Source organism: Mirounga leonina, unplaced genomic scaffold (genome assembly GCF_011800145.1).
Source record: "Mirounga leonina isolate KUSES-001 unplaced genomic scaffold, KU_Mleo_1.0 Mir_53, whole genome shotgun sequence".
In the NCBI taxonomy this organism is placed as follows: domain Eukaryota; kingdom Metazoa; phylum Chordata; class Mammalia; order Carnivora; family Phocidae; genus Mirounga; species Mirounga leonina.
The window spans coordinates 22,840,874-22,857,872 of record NW_023270807.1 but is presented as its reverse complement, the minus strand read 5'-3'; the positions used below and the strand labels follow the sequence as shown (position 1 = coordinate 22,857,872).

Here is a 16,999-nt window from a genome sequence, read left to right as displayed (position 1 = left end):
AAAATTACTGGGCTTTAACAGTTTGTGTAGAGCTTTATTTCTATATTTTATAATTATACTGTTTTACATGCTGTCTTACTAACAATTAAGGATTTGGGCTTTGTGTAACCTTTTTTTTTTTTTTTTTAAGATTTTATTTATTTATTTGAGACAGAGAGAATGAGAGACAGAGAGCATGAGAGGGAGGAGGGTCAGAGGGAGAAGCAGACTCCTTGCCGAGCAGGGAGCCCGATGCGGGACTCGATCCAGGGACTCCAGGATCATGACCCGAGCCGAAGGCAGTCGCTTAACCAACTGAGCCACCCAGGCGCCCTGTGTAACCTTCTCTTTTTGATATTCTCTATCAAACCAGGAACTGGGAGAGCAGTTTCGCTCTGCCAGCACACCTAAGAGGAGATTAAAACAGAGCTCTGCTGAGGCAAACGTTCCACAGAGTAAATAAGTAAGAGGCTGTCTGTATAGACTGCACTGCTATTCACCCTAGGCAGACCCCCTCACTGAGAGAGGGTTGTACATCCCCCACCTGCTGGACTCATGCATTGCCATGTGACTTGACTTGGCCAATGAAATCTAAGTGACATGTGTCACACCCAAGCAAAAACTTTATAAGCATGTGGTTTACCCAATTCTCTCCTCCCACTGCCACAGCAACTGGTGAAATTTCAGAAAATGGCTGATCAATCAGTCTGAGTCACAGCATCAATATGACACAGAGCAGGGCCAAATATGCCCCACAAGAGACACAGAGCATGAACACGACACAAACCTTTTTAGCAGTCACTGAGATTTAGGGATCATTTGTTACCACTGTGTAACCTATCCTGACTGGCAGAGTGATCGCTATGCTCTTTGGATCCCACATTTTGATCAACAAAATATTTGGAGCACATACTTCTACTACATGTGTTTTTATAAATTATGTACATTACTGTACATTATGTACTCATAACATGCCTTACCCCCCACTCCAAAATGTAAAAGGAATGAGATTAAAACTGTATAAATTGAATTATTTCCTTCCTACACTCCCAAATGATCATCTTAAGCACACCACTTTGGAATCACTAGTCTATTACAATGGCCTCTAAAGTAAAGATATAAATAAGGCTACCCAGAGATTTTGTCTATAAACTTCACATCAACAATATTCAATCATGTTTCTAAATAGTTGGCCAGAAGTTTTCTACTTGCATCCACACAGCTTTCTCTCTCAGACCCTGGTCCTTAAATAAGGATGTACATCAGATTTGCAGTGGAGCTTTTCAAAATTACAGATTCCTGGTGCCTCCGAGACCTCAGAATGAAGCCTAGGTGTATAATGAATCTAAAGATTCATGAGTTGGGGCGCCTGGGTGGCTCAGTTGGTTAAGCGACTGCCTTCGGCTCAGGTCATGATCCTGGAGTCCCTGGATCGAGTCCCGCATCGGGCTCCCTGCTCGGCGGGGAGTCTGCTTTGCCCTCTGACCCTATCCCCTCTCATGTGTTCTTTCTCTCACATTCTCTCTCTCTCAAATAAATAAAATCTTTAAAAAAAATAAAATAAAATAAAGATTCATTAGTGATTCTGATGCATATCACCAGTCTAAAGAGTAAGTCCCGGGCGCCTGGGTGGCTCAGTTGGTTAAGCGACTGCTTTCGGCTCAGGTCATGATCCTGGAGTCCCTGGATCGAGTCCTGCATCGGGCTCCCTGCTCGGCGGGGAGTCTGCTTCTCCCTCTGACCCTCCCCCCTCTCATGTGCTCTCTCTCTCTCATTCTCTCTGTCTCAAATAAATAAATAAAATCTTTAAAAAAAAAAAAGAGTAAGTCCCAGGAAAGAATCTTTCCTTTTTTTTTTTAGATTTTATTTTTAAGTAATCTCTACAGCCAACATGGGTCTCAAACTCACAGACCTGAGATCAAGAGTCAGTCACATGCTCTACCAGTCGACTGAGCCAGTCAGGCACCTCAAGAATCCTCTTTTCTAAAATAAATCGATCACATCCTGGAAATACCACTATCAGTTCTAACATTTGATTTTTTTATGTAGAATTCTTTCTAAAAACACTAAGAACTATGTACCAAGCACCATTTCCAGAAGATGGGATCCAGCTACAAACAAGCAAAACAAAACTGCTCTCATGAAGCTTACATTTTAATGAGACAGACAATACACAATAAACAAGAAATTATCAGGCAGCCATCTATGATGAAAATAAAACAAAACGACGTGCTATGGATGGATGGATTTATACTTTCGGTTGCATGGTCAATTAGTCTCTGAAGAAATGACATTTAAATGAAAACACGAATGAAAACAAGTCAACCATGCAAAACCTGTGGCAAGAGTATCTCAACCAGAGGAAAGAACTAGTGCAAAGGTCCTCACAGGTTGTTTTACCAGGGAGGAAAAGGATGGAGCAAGAGAAAGAAGGCCGATGGAGAGCAATGACAGGCAGGGTGGCGTGAGAGGTGCTGAGAGGCAGACAGAGCCCTCAGACCAGGGTGAGATAGACTTTATAATAAGAACAATATATTAAACAGACGTGTGAAGCACAGGAAAGTCAAGATCTGATTTACACTGTGATTTTTTTTTTTTTAAAGATTTTATTTATTTATTTGAGAGAGAGAATGAGAGAGAGCATGAGAGGGAAGAGGGTCAGAGGGAGAAGCGGACTCACCGCTGAGCAGGGAGCCCGATGCGGGACTCAATCCTGGGACTCCAGGATCATGACCTGAGCCGAAGGCAGTCGCTTAACCAACTGAGCCACCCAGGCGCCCTACACTGTGATTTTTTTAAGACGATTCTTGTGCTGAACAGAGAAGGAATGGTAAGAAGGATCAGAGTGGAAGAAAGGGAACTACTTGGGGAAAAGATGATGGTGGCCTAAACCAGAGAAGCACTGGGACGAAAAACAAGTGGACAGATTTGGAATATATTTTGGAGTAGAACAGATGGACAGATTGTTAATGAAAAGGATGAAGAAAAAGACTCCTAGGTTTGGAGTTTTAGCCACTGGGCAGATGGTGATGCCATTTACTGACTGTCTTTCTTGATCCTCATTATCCACTGTTATTTATGTTTTACTTCGATACAGATCTGTCCTATGTGTCTTGTTGCAAGTCACCTCAACTCCTTTGTGGAAAGGGGCATGACATCAATACACGTAAATAAATGATTTAAAGTATTAGTTTTTCTGAAAATGAAACACACCTGCACTAGCAGATAAAAAGACATGTTAACAATTCCAACAATATTAATACAATTAAATTATTAATAGAAAGACTGTTTAAAATATCCAGTGTACAATGAAACAATTAAGAATCATTTCTTTTACAATGAAATAAAAATTTGTGGCTAAAACAAGTAGTGAAGGCAAACATCCTGGTTTTTAATATTGCTATCACTATTTCCTTTTTTTTTTTTTCCTTAATTTATTTGAGAGAGAGAGAGCACGAGCTGGGGGGAGGAGCAGAAGGAGAGGGAGAAGCAGGCTTCCCACTGAGCAGGGAGCCCGATGTGGGGCTTGATCCCAGGACCCTGAGATCATGACCTGAGCCAAAGGCAGACGCTTAACCGACTGAGCCACCCAGGTGCCCCAGTACTGCTATCACTATTTCTAATAAATATCGTTCTATATTGGTAGTAAGTATTGTGATCTATAAAGGGCACTGTGTTTCTCAAATGCACTGTGACCTATTATTAATCTTACTGTGGGGTTTAAAAATGGCTGCAAATTCTTTTGACATTCCCATTAAGCTCTACCCATTAAGAACTGAGATCTGTCTTCCCTTTGATCTGGGCTGGACTAAGACTGCTTTGACTAACAATATGTCACGAGTGATGCCATGCTAGTCCCATGCCTGACCTTTGAGAGGACTGACAGCTTCTGCCTTGTTCTCTTAAAGTCCTGGGTCACCAAAGAAGTCTAACCTCCTTGCTTTCAGGATCACATGAAGAGGATCCCCACAGAGTCCAACCTTCTACAGGTCCTCACTTCAGTACTGAGCATGTGAGTAAAGCTGCCTTGGACCTACACCAGACTAGTTGCCAACCAAGTAACCCCAAGTGATACCATGTGGATCAGAAAAATCGCCCTGTGGAGAGCCCAGTATGAATCCCTGCCCCTCAAAATTGTGAAATATTATAAACTGGTTATTGTTTTAGATTTACAGTTTGGTTTTGGTTTTAAGTTTTGATATTAGGTTTTAGAATTGTTATTTTAGACTTGGGGGTAGTTGTTACATACTAATAAATAACCAGAACACTTATCAACCTAAAATAAAAGTTAGCTTAAAACATGTTTTCTATTGGGCGCCTGGGTGGCTCAGTTGGTTGAGCGACTGCCTTCAGCTCAGGTCATGATCCTGGAGTCCCGGGATCGAGTCCCGCATCGGGCTCCCTGCTCAGCGGGGAGTCTGCTTCTCCCTCTCCCATTCCCCGTTTGTGTTCCCTCTCGCTGTGTCTTTCTCTGTCAAATAAATAAATAAAATTAAAAAAAAAAAAACATGTTTTCTATTTATAATCCAATTCTTTTTTTTTTGTACTTTATTATGTTTTAGCAATCTCTACACCAAATGTGAGGCTCAAACTCACAACTCTGAGATCAAGAGTTACAGGCTCTTCCAACTGAGCCAACCAGGCACCCCTACAATCCAATTCTTAAAACATACTTTCTGCATTTAATTGCATAAATGAGAGCCATATAATAGGAAAAAAATGAAAAGTAAATTGTTAATAATCAGTACATTTTTAGGAATTTTTAGGAAACAGAGAAAACAGGAAATAAAAAAATAAAATTAAAAAAGGAAATAATTATCACTGTGTTAACCAAAACTGATAGCATGGTATGTTATGTCACTTACAAATTCTTTGTCATTTATAATCATTCGAAACATTCAGTTAGAAAGCAAACAATAATTTAACACCCTGAGATTCTAATTAATATGTTGATATCTCAGTAATTCTGCCTAGCTGATCAATGTAAAAATCAATCGTCTGGTTACTTAATTACTGCTTTTTTTTTTTTTTAATAACATAGGCACATTTTAAATATACTAAAATTTATACTAGAGAGAAAGATTAATTCCTTATACATATGCTTATTTCTTCTCTTCTACATGAAAACCTTTCTCCGTTCCCCCCACCCCACCCCACCAAACTGGGTGATTTATACAAGAATTCTTCAAAGTCTCCTAAATAAATCAAAACAGCAGTAATTCCTGAGCTGGACATAAGAGGACCAGAAACTTACTATCTGCCAGATACGTTCCACCCCATCCCACCCCATCCCACAAATATTTCTTCAGCATCTCCTATGAGCCAAGTACAGAGCCAAGAGATAACACAGCTACCTTATAAATTAACTGTATTATTTAACCATAGCAAAACCTTATAAAAGAAGAGAAGTTGACTCTACTAACAATTAAATCTGAAAGCAGCAGCTACCCACAAGAGGAAAGAGCCTGGTTTCTGGCATGCAGTGGAAGAGTGAAAGGTCTGTAAGGGCCTCAATGTCCCCCAAGCCCAATGCTTAGCCTTGCTTACATGAGTGAGAGATGGGCAGAATGAAAGGAAGCACACTCATTAAAGTGGAAGAGAGCCAACAGGTGATCCATCCCAGGAACCTATTTTCAGAACCCACCTCAGACTGTCTACTCAGACAACTGTAGATAAACTGAGTTGCAAGTGACCAACAGCACTGCTAGGGCATTGGCTTTAGCTGAAGCTTACAGAACAGCACTGCACAGGGTAGACAGGCAGCATTTTTTTTTTAAAGATTTATTTATTTATTTTAGAGAGACAGAGAGCGCGCGCCCACAGTGGTGAGGGGCAGAGGGAAAGGAAGAGAGAATCTAAGCAGACTCCACGCTGAGTGCGGAACCTGATGTAGGGCTTGATCTCACCACCCTGAGATCATGACCTGAGCCAAAACTAAGAGTAGGACGCTTAACCAACTGCGCCACCCAGGCACCCCAGCCAGGCAGCATTGATAGCATTAAGATTTACTGAGAGGGGCGCCTGAGTGGCTCAGTTGGTTAAGCGACTGCCTTCGGCTCAGGTCATGATCCTGGAGTCCTGGGATCGAGTCCCGCATCGGGCTCCCTGCTCAGCAGGGAGTCTGCTTCTCCCTCTGACCCTCCTCCCTCTCATGCTCTCTGTCTCTCATTCTCTCTGTCTCAAATAAATAAATAAAATCTTTAAAAAAAAAAAAGATTTACTGAGAAAAGCTTCATGCTCCTAAAAGGCAGGAAACCTAGGAAGCCACATAAGGGCACAGAAGATGGAAGTGAGTCACTTTTAATTAACCAATCTCAATCAATCAATCAATCAATTTCTATCTCTCTCTGGCTCACACACGTGCACACACACACATACCTCAGTCCTGAACTGGGAAACAGGACTCAGTGGCCAGTTTATAGGCTGAGTCACTTCCAGACTGTGGCCTAGAAAAATGGCAATAATATAGCAAAATATAAAATAACAATGAATAAACAAAATACTGTGTAATCATTGATACTAAACACCAAAACAGCAATATTAAGAAAATTTATTTAAAAACTTTGATCTAGGGCGCCTGGGTGGCTCAGTTGGTTAAGCGACTGCCTTCGGCTCAGGTCATGATCCTGGAGTCCTGGGATCGAGTCCCGCATCAGGCTTCCAGCTCGGCGGGGAGCCTGCTTCTCCCTCTGACCCTACGCCCTCTCATGCTGTTTCTCTCTCTCTCTCTCTCTCTCTCTCAAATAAATAAATAAATAAAATCTTTAAAAAAAAAAAAAAAAAACTTTGCTCTATTGCTGAGACCTAATATATAAATACACTACAAATGACAATGAGTTAGGTATAAAAATATGGAACCTTAGAGAAATAAGGCACAGTGGAAAAAGTCAACTAGAAAAGAGTATATGCATTATTCTATTCCAACCAGGAGGCTAAAAGCCTGGTAGACACCTGGAGTCAGAACTGAAACAACTTTATACCAAAACTATCGATGAATCTTCTGTTCATTTATTTTCATTTACATCTCTCATCCTTACTCTCAGTGGATACCCAAAAAATAGACCCCTCTGGAGACCTACCAGTGATCCTACAGTCTTTCTCATTTGATTAAGCTCTGACCCCCATCTATCCACCTCATTCATTTGTATATTCCCTCTGTTGAACACATTCCAAAATATTTTCTACTTTGTCCTATAGTAACCAACCCCCACAGGCTCAACCTCTTTCTGAATGCTCCCCTACCTCTGCTGCCTCCGAGAACAGAGCTCTATCGTAAATGGAAATAAACTCATTCCTCCCTTCTCCCTCCATTGTGGCCAGTACTTCCCCCTACAAATGACTGCTCTCCACCATGAACTGCCTCAAATTCATCCAGCCCTTTTGGCACTCACTATAGTGACCAACCATCCCAGTTTTCCCAGGATTAGGGGTTTCTCAAGACATAGGGCTTTCAGTGCTAAACCTGGGACAGACACTACCCAAACCCAAACTTTGTCAACACTGTAACATCCATCTTCTTGCCACTGCCCTAAAAGACAGATACATCCATATGGATGATCCCCTCAACACCAGTCTTACAGTCCTTGGCACATTCTGCCCACTCACACTCTACCTCGGCAGCTCACTCCCAAGGTCAGAGCCCCATTCACAACTACCCCCCCACCCCTCAACATACATATACTGCCCCCAACCATACCTCCTCACCCTCCCTGCTCACCTACTCCACATCCCCACTACACAGGCTCCTTGGATCCATCAGTCTCTTCCCCCCACCCCCAGGCCTTTAACTCGTCCTGGTTTTAATTTTCATCCCCAAATATATTTCATCCTCCAATTCTATCAATCTATGTGCACTCCCCATAGCACACCATGGCTTTTATCTCTCTGTCTTTACACTTATTTCCCATATCGGAAATGCCCTTCTATACCCTCTGTTACTACTGGAAAATGTCTATATAGCTAACCCATTATCTCTACAAAGTCTCCCCAGATTTTCTCAGTAAAAGCTACTTCCTTTTCTGTGCTTGAACATGTGGTATTATAGTACTTATGTACTATACTATAAGCACTTATATGTGTATCTCCTTTGCTATATGAACCTAAGCACAAAGAAATTTGTTATACTTATTATATTCCCAGCTCTCATCACAATACCTGGTGAAATGTTTACAAACCGGAATATATAAACTATGGAGGGTGACAATATTCAAACTGAAAAAAACAAAGAAAAAGAAGAATAAATAAATATTCTGAAAAATATAATGAAACTCCAGAAAACTAAAAATGTATAATCAGAGCATACAATAATTCATCAAATAAATGACAATAGCTATGAAGCTATTTTACTTTTTAAGGTTTTATTTATTTGAGAGAGAGAGAGAGAGCGCACGAGCCCACACAAGCAGGGGAGCAGCAGAGGGAGAGGGAGAAGCAGGCTTCACTGAGCAGAGAGCCCGACACGGGGCTCGATCCCAGGGCCCTGGGATCATGACCTGAGTCGAAGGCAGCTGCCCAGCCAACTGAGCCATCCAGGCACCCCTTAACCTTTTAAAAAAATTAGACCCCATCCTACCTCCTAGTCAGTATTCTGTCTAGACAGAGGCTGCAAAGAATACGCTGGGGGGAGGAGAGGCGCAGAGTTCACTGCATCTCCAATAGCACAGCAATAGATGCAGGCTCTTGGGTTCTAGACCTAGCCATTAGGCAGCTTCTAATTAAGTTATTCAGATCTACTTTCCAGTGAAAATAATGAAAAATGGTGGATAAACCATTTTTTAAAAATTAGTTTACAAGGGGCGTCTAGGTGGCTCAGGGCTCAGTCAGTTAAGCATCTGACTCTTGATTTTGGCTCAGCATGATCTCTAAGTGGTGAGATCAAGCCCCAAGTTGGGCCCCGTGCTCAGCGCAGAGTCTGCTCGAGATTCTCTCTTCCTCAGTCCCTCACCCCACGTGCCCACAAGCAAGGTCTCTCTCAAATAAATAAAACTAAATAAAAAATAAAATAAAAATTAGTTTGCAAGAATTAAAAAACTGACAAGACAAGAGGAACTGCCCTTTTTTGAGGAAAATCTAAGCCCAGGAGAACCAAAGCCAGTTTTGCCCAGAAGGCATCAGCCAATGGCATCCACTTGTACTTCAGATCCTCAGTCTCAAGGGGCAAAGTGAAAAGATAAGGATTAGAGCCTGCCAAACATGGGATCCCAAAGGAGACCCTTCCTACATTAAATTGGGACCCCAAAGGACGACATTCTCAAGGAACCAATGAACTAGAATTGACCCTCCATCTCTTCCCCAACCACAGGAGAATGAAAAGCAGGCAGTTTTGGCACTGGACAAGTCAGGAAAAGAAAAAAGTAGGAAAAACAAAGTCTTTCAGAAGCTTAGCCACTCCAGGCACACATCCACAGTTTTGATGGGCCAGGGAGCCACATCCTTAAATATAGTTTAAAAACAGTCCTTGACAAGTAATACCCCCAGAAGCCTGGGAGAAGCCAATAGAGTACCTCTCAGAGGAGAGCACACTCATCCTGGGAACCCCCGAAAAAAACTATATAAGGGCAATAATCAGTTAAAGATAACCAGGCACACAAGGAAACAAAACAGGAGTGAAAAACAAGCACAAACAACAGCAAAAACAGACCACACAAATTTTAAATCTTAGAATTATCAGACACAGATTAAAAAGCAATCTACATTTATAGAAGACAACAACAGATTTTAAACTGACTGCAAAGAACAAAAATCCATTTAACAGATCTTTTTTTTTTTTAAGATTTATTTGAGAGCGAGCAATTACACAGGGAGTGGGGGGGGGGAGGGAGAGGAAGAGAAAATCTCAAGCAGACTCCCTGCTGAGTGGGAAGCCCAACATGGGGCTCAATCTCATGACCCCGAGATCATGACCTGAGCAGAAGCCAAGAATTGGACACTTAACCAACTGCACCACCCAGGCACCCCTAACATAGCAGATCTTTAAAGGAACCAAACAGAACTTCTAGAAATTGCAATAGCCAAAATTTAAAACCTAATGGCAGCAGAACTGACAAAACAGAACAGAGAAATAAAATGGGAAATGGTTCAAGAGAAATAATCTATAATTCAACAGATAAAGAATAAAAAGGAAAATGCAGATATTAGAATGAGATGTGAAGGACCGACTAAGATGATCTAAAATACGTTGGATTGGAATCCCAGGCAGAGAATAAAGAATAAGGACAAGAGCACCAATCGAGAGATTCAAGAAGCCTAGTGAAACGTGAGAAAATAAAAAGAATCCCACTGCTCAACAAACAGAACATTTAAATCAAGCAGAAGTGAATCAGAGTATCTTAAAAGGAGACAACAAGCAAGGTGGCTGCGTTTTGTGTTTGGTGTTTCTTCGGGTTTTTTTTTTTTTTTGAACTTTAAAGATCAGATTTTTTTGGAGACAACAAAAAGAAAAACCCACAACTCAAAGGATGGGATTTTACATCTCAAGACAACTCCCAGGTAATAAGTCTACAGTTTACAAATCATTTTCATAGAAGATATTTTGTACAAATTTTACATGTATTAAGGAGCAGGACATAATCCCCATTTCTGTTTTAACGGGGGGGGAAGGGGAGCAGGAAAGGGGAGTGGGAAAAAACAGCTTTTTTTGGACACAACTATTTGGAAGGAGTAGACCTGAAGAAGGCAAACCCTACCTTTTCATCCTCTACAGCAAAGAGTTTTAAAAAAAAAAACTTTCAGCCTTGGGTATCTCTCTCTGAAAGCCACTTCCTGGCTACTGGCCAATCCAAGCCAATTATTTAAAGTTCTTCATGTGGTATTTTATGTCCACTGGGTAAATGATTCATTATGCCCACTGCTACAGCACTCATAAACCAACATGTCTGCAGGGCTAGGCAGGGTCTAACCTAGGACTGATGGGAGAAGGGCTTGTAAACAAGAGACTAAGGTGTCATTTTCTCTGCAGGTACCAATAACACCCATAAGGATACTGTCTACTAGGCTGACCATACAAAAGTGCACATAAAAGCACACAAGTTCAGCTAATATGCTGCAAGAGAAACAAGGACCTTGTTAAACAGTTCTCTCCATTATCATTTGTTCTCTCTCAAGGGATGTTAAAACAAACAAACAAATAAACCCACACATTGGTTGAGGCCACATTATAAATCCAAACACTGGTGTGGGATTTCCGTGGAGAGAGGGAAACGTGTAAAAACAAAAACAAAAGCCCCAAACATGGTTGTAAGAACGGCTCACAACTTACCTGTCCCTATTTATCAACCCTCACTCACTACCTAAGGCCATTAATTCCAGAGTTTCCTGCTGTATAAAAGGGGTCTGAGAAGTAGAATAGGAATGGAAGGAGTGAGAGTCAAAGACATGAAAAAGCCAAGATCTCCTGAAGAAAAGCAGTGATTCCTCATTTGCTTCTGCTCCCTGGGGCTAATACAGAATGCCTAGAGCACGTATGTGATTTAAACAGAAACTGCCTTTTTGGGCGGTAACAGCAAGGAGTAGCAGAGGGAACATAAGACCAGGACAGGATTTTTAAAGCTTCGAGATCTCAACAGTCCAAAATCTCAGAACTTTCAGAAGGGATGCTGTTTAACAAAGGGCAAAACCCTTTCTTATACAAGACGACCCCCAAGTGCCTTCTGCCCCAGTGTTCACCACTGGTCATACCAGCTCCCCCGATCACTCATGCAAAATAATATGCCACCTCCCCACAGCTTCTTTTCAAACCACGATTCTCCCACTTATTTTGGTCACCAAGCAGTCCTATTCTTTAGTGGCCGATAGAGTCCCTCCCCACTACCCCCCTGAGGGGTAAAAATGAAGGAATTCCCCCAGGCTGGTCCCAGGAACTCAGAATTAACTAAGAGGAGGAGCAGGCAGCCTCCTGGAGACAAAAACAACTTCAGAAACTAAACCTACCTTTCCAAGGATGGAAAATTTATTCAGATAAAGTTTGAGAATTCATATATGTCACAACAGGATAATAAGAATTAAGAGGTACAAATCTCACACTCTGGGACGCCTGGGTGGCTCAGTCAGTTAAGCATCTGCCTTCGGCTCGGGTCATGATCCCGGGGTCCTGGGATCGAGCCCCGCATCAGGCTCCCTGCTCTGTGGAAAGCCTGCTTCTCCCTCTCCCACTCCCCCTGCTTGTGTTCCCACTCTGGCTGTCTCTCTCTCTCTCTGTCAAATAAATAAAATCTTTAAAAAAAAATAAAAAATAAAAAGAAATCTCACACTCTTCCTTAAGCCTGCCCTACTGCCCACCCAGATTCCAGACACTGCATCATGTCACCGCCATTTTATTAAATGGAGGCCTCCCCACCCCCTCCCCGGCACTAATCACACAGGCAACTGCATGTGTCATAAAAACGCACAACTTTTCCATGAAAAGCTGTACGTCTCTTTCTCTCTGGCTACACTGGCAATTCTCCAGTTATTTCAATATTTTAAAGGCTGCAGCACTGTGCAAAAGAATTTCATTTCATTTCGGGTTTGTTTTTGTTTTTTTTCAAAGAAAGGTCTCGAGGAGATGGTGAGTTTTACTGTCTTGTCTGGAAAGAGGTTTGATCTGCTCTCGAATATTCCAGGGTGAAGAGACCTGGAGAAAGTATAGGATGCAGAGGTCTATTTGGTATAATCTTCTCCTTCATTCTCATCTTCACCACCAACGGAGAGAGCAGCATATCGGCTTACAGAACTGAACTTGGAAGTTGGATTTTCTTCAGGTCTCTTTGGCTGGTGCAGATGAGCAGTCCTGATCCTTTTTGCCATCTTTCCTGTCTGACTCCTTCCAGTGGTCTTTGTTCCCTCCATTTCCTGGACTGCAGCTGGAGCTCCCACTTTGGCCCTTTGGGACACTCACCCCATCTACTTTATTTTCATCTTTCCTTGCTGTTCCTTCCTCAGATGGTTGATCCGGAACTACTTTCCCCCCACCACTTGTGGGAATTACTGCTCTGTGTCTGAGCTTTGAGATCGAGCAGGAGGGTTAGGACTTCGCATCACCCAAGCACTCTCCTTTGGTGGAAGGGCTGGCATTACCTTTAGAGGCTGTTGAGGTTTGGGAGGCTTAGAAGTTGGAGAGGGACACTCTTCTTCCTTATTGAGTGTTTTATTTTCTAGAGACTTCTCCCTCTCTCTCTTTCCTGCATTTCTCCCAGCTGTGGCTGAGGTCCCAGTCTGTGATGGCTCACTTCCTGTCCAGGACTGTTCTGTTCCTGAATTTCTTCACTTCGCCAGCTTGGGTGTCTCCCCCAAGGCCACTGTTGCAGTTTTGGCTCATCCAGCTGGCCTTTCAGTTTCTCCCGCTCCTTCTGCAGCCACTCTTCTACTTCTCAGTCTTTAGCAGCTGTGTCGACAGGCTTTCCCTCTCCAAAGACAGAGGTTGCTCAGGTGGACTGGGAGGTGCTAGCAGAGGAATCATCTTCCTTAGGAGTACTCCAAGGCTTTACATTCAGTTTGTTTTTTTTGGAGGGAGGGGAGAGGGGAGGAGGACCTCTATCATCATGCCCGTAATTATTCTGAGAGTAATCCTCTCTGGAGCTCCATGACCGATCATCTCATCTGTCATATCCATCTTCATAGCGGTCCCCACCTCCTCTGTAGTTGTCATCCATACAGTACCCACTACCAAATGTTCTTCTGCTACTGCCTATCCTGGAATCATACTCTCTGCCATAATCTCTGCTGCTTCAGTCCTCATAGCGATCCTGGCCCCCATATAGATCCATGGTATCTCAGTGTGGGCTATCACGATAGGAGGGTGACTATCTTATTCTCAGGGGAGCTACAGGTAGACTATCAGCTGACTTCTCAATAGCAAAAATGGAAGCCAGAAGACAGAAAAATTCTATATATTAAACATGTTAAAAGAAAAGCACCTACCTTAAAATCTTTAAAGAAAAAAAAAGGCTGTCTGGCTAAGTCGGTAGAACACGCGATTCTATCTCAGAGTTGTAAGTTGGAGCCCCACATTGGGTGTAGAGATTACTTAAAAATAAAATCTTGCAAGAAAAAGAACCTGCCAACCTAAAATTCTACATCCAGCAAAAATACCTTTCAGTAAAGAATGCAATCTCCTTTCTTGCTTTTTGGTTTGTGTGACAATGCCTAAAAGATAAAAGAAGTATAGCAATAAAACCTTAAAGAAATGTACTTCACCTCAAACTAATGCAACATAAGAAGAGCTGGACATTTATGGAAAGATGAACATTTAATGTTCTCCTGTACATCTCCCTGATACGCATAAATTTTTATTATTATTAATTGGTTATTTATATAATTGTGTCATGATTACTCAAAAGAGAAGAAGACCCAAGGGTCAGGTACCATTTATATGCTTTGTTGGATATCCTTCCTACACACACTCATGATCACTCTATGCCCAGTTTCGGAAATATTTACTAACCGCTGAGACAGTCAACAGTTCAAGACTGAACTCCTATGATTATAATTCATTTCACCCAAACACACTTGGAATTTTATTTCAATGGTTTAACATAAAATATCAGATTAACAATTCTTCTGATTTTACATTATTAAACTTTATAAGAACTAAACATTTTGGAGCAAAACTGCAATGAATAGTAAGTCTGCTTTAAAACTACTGTAGCCGGGGGGCACCTGGGTGGCTCAGTCGGTTAAGCGGCTACCTTCGGCTCGGGTCATGATCCCAGGGTCCTGGGATCAAGCCCTGCATCGGCTCCCTGCTCGGTGGGGAGCCTGCTTCTCCCTCTCCCTCTGCCTGCCTCTCTGCGTACTTGTTCTATCTCTCTGTCAAATAAATAAATAAAATCTTTAAAAAAAATAAAAAAATAAAAATAAAATAAAATAAAATAAAAATAAAAATTACTGTACCCGGAAGTTTGTTCCCCACTCACCAGTTTCCCTATGAACTAAGTTAATCAAGTGTTTGAAATTTGCAACTGTTTCTTTAATTCCAAACTATTTCAAGCACCCAGTTAATTGGCAGAATGCCTATTTCTTCACACAGCTTTCTATTACTGAGCTTCAAATTTTCTTCTTTATGACATCTCCCTTATGTTATCTTCTGCAATAACCTTTTGGTGCACAATTAAAGGCCTCCCAAACTCAATCTTTGCTGAGGTTCCAACTGGCAAATGTCTTCAAAAAAAAAAGAAAGTAATTTTCCTTTTCCATTTTTACAATGTAGCCCAGTAGAAAATTGTTCAACTTTACTTGGTTCTAAGTTTTTAAACTACATAGCACTTTGGACATTTTTTCAAGATGAATGGAAGAGAGGCAGCCAAACTCTAATTCATGAAAGATACGGTGAAAACTGAAGCTTTCCAAGGTAAGCAGCTAACAGCAGATTACAAAACTATGGCTTTACTTGCCTGGGGAGGAAAGGCTGAAACTTGCTTAAGAGTCAGTATGGGGGCGCCTGGGTGGCTCAGTTGGTTAAGCGACTGCCTTTGGCTCAGGTCATGATCCTGGAGTCCCAGGATCGAGTCCCGCATCGGGCTCCCTGCTCAGTAGGGAGTCTGCTTCTCCCTCTGACCCTCCCCCCTCTCATGCTCTATCTCATTCTCTCTCTCAAATAAATAAATATATATATATATATTAAAAAAAAAAAAAAAAAAAGAGTCACTATGGACTCAGGGTGCCTGGCTGGCTCAGCCAGAAGAGCATTCGACTCTTGATCTTGGGGTTGTGAGTTTGAGCTCCATGTTGGGTATAGAGATTACTTAAATAAATAAAAAATTTTAAAAAAAAAGTTAGTATGAACCAATGATGCATCTATGTTTATTCAAGCAAATGGAGAATGAAACAAGAGCACAGAAAAATAAAGTGAAATTGATTTGTTATCATTTTCTCTTACAGGTCATGGGAAATCAAGTCTTATTACTAAATTTACATTGCCATTATATTATTTGAAATTCAAACAGAATACTAGCTATTGTTCCTGCCTGGGGTAAAGAGAAAGGAGGTATTTATTCCAAGAAATGTTTAAATACATAGGTTTGCAACTGAAAATATTAGAAAGCAGTTTTATGGCTTTGACAAAGGTTTCCTATCTGTTGACCCAGTTCAACATTTTCAGTTCCTCAGAAAATTATTCAAACATTTGATGGTGTAGTTGGCACAATATCCCACCCACCCAAATAGCTCTGCTACCCCCTTTTTGCCTTATCTTCTAAGATTCAGTTCAAATACTGTCAGCTCAATGACGCCTTCCTAGATTAATCCAGTCTGTAGCAATATCCTCTTTACTTTTTCATAACTCTTAGAGACTGTATCAAACATTCTGGCATGTGATTATTTTGCCTTGTTCTCTGTTTCATGAAAACAGTCTCTTTCTACTCTCTCAAACCACAAATGTTATAAATCCTCCATAATGCAGAACATAATGCTGGATATACATAAAGCATTATCAAATATTAAGTATAAAGTACTATGAAGGACATCAGTAGCTATGTCATTTTCTATGTCATATATACCTGGGAGTAGAATTCTGTAAGCTAGGGACTTAGCTTAAAGATACATCTGCATAGCAAGCACACTTTCTATAAACTGTGTTAATTTGGGTACCTTAGTAGGAAAGAGGCGGGTAGATTCAAGTCCCTCCAAGCCACTTCCTGACGCTGACAGGGATTTAGACAAGCGTTCCCCATCATCTTATACATTTACCCTCCATCAAGGAAGAAAGAGGCTACTCATCCATTTGTCATACTTCAAAGTCCATCAAGAGCTTCCTTCCCTTGCTTATACTCCTACCTCAACTTACAGTGCTATCTCTAATTCCATTCCTAAAACATTCATGTGTTTCATCTGCACTGAAAATATGGATTCAAATACAGGAAGCAGCCATGATACCACCGAGAAAGGCTGGTGTTATTCAGGGACATCCGGTTATCAAGCGCTGCCAACACCAGACGTGAGGGGAAGCAGCACTAGCTGCACTACACAGAGGCCACTCTGCTGTACGCCATCAAGTCACAGCTCTCCTTCTACTCCTCTACATCAGAAATAGGGAAAAAAGAGCTCA

General features: G+C 41.5%; 1 protein-coding gene and 1 pseudogene across 3 annotated transcripts in view; both read right to left on the bottom strand.

The window, feature by feature from the left end:
* PRIM2 (DNA primase subunit 2) overlaps nucleotides 1–16,999 on the bottom strand; it is a 331,933-nt gene that overhangs the window by 273,103 nt on the left and 41,831 nt on the right. The window lies entirely within an intron of this gene.
* On the bottom strand, nucleotides 12,508–16,257 carry LOC118000863 (annotated as a pseudogene).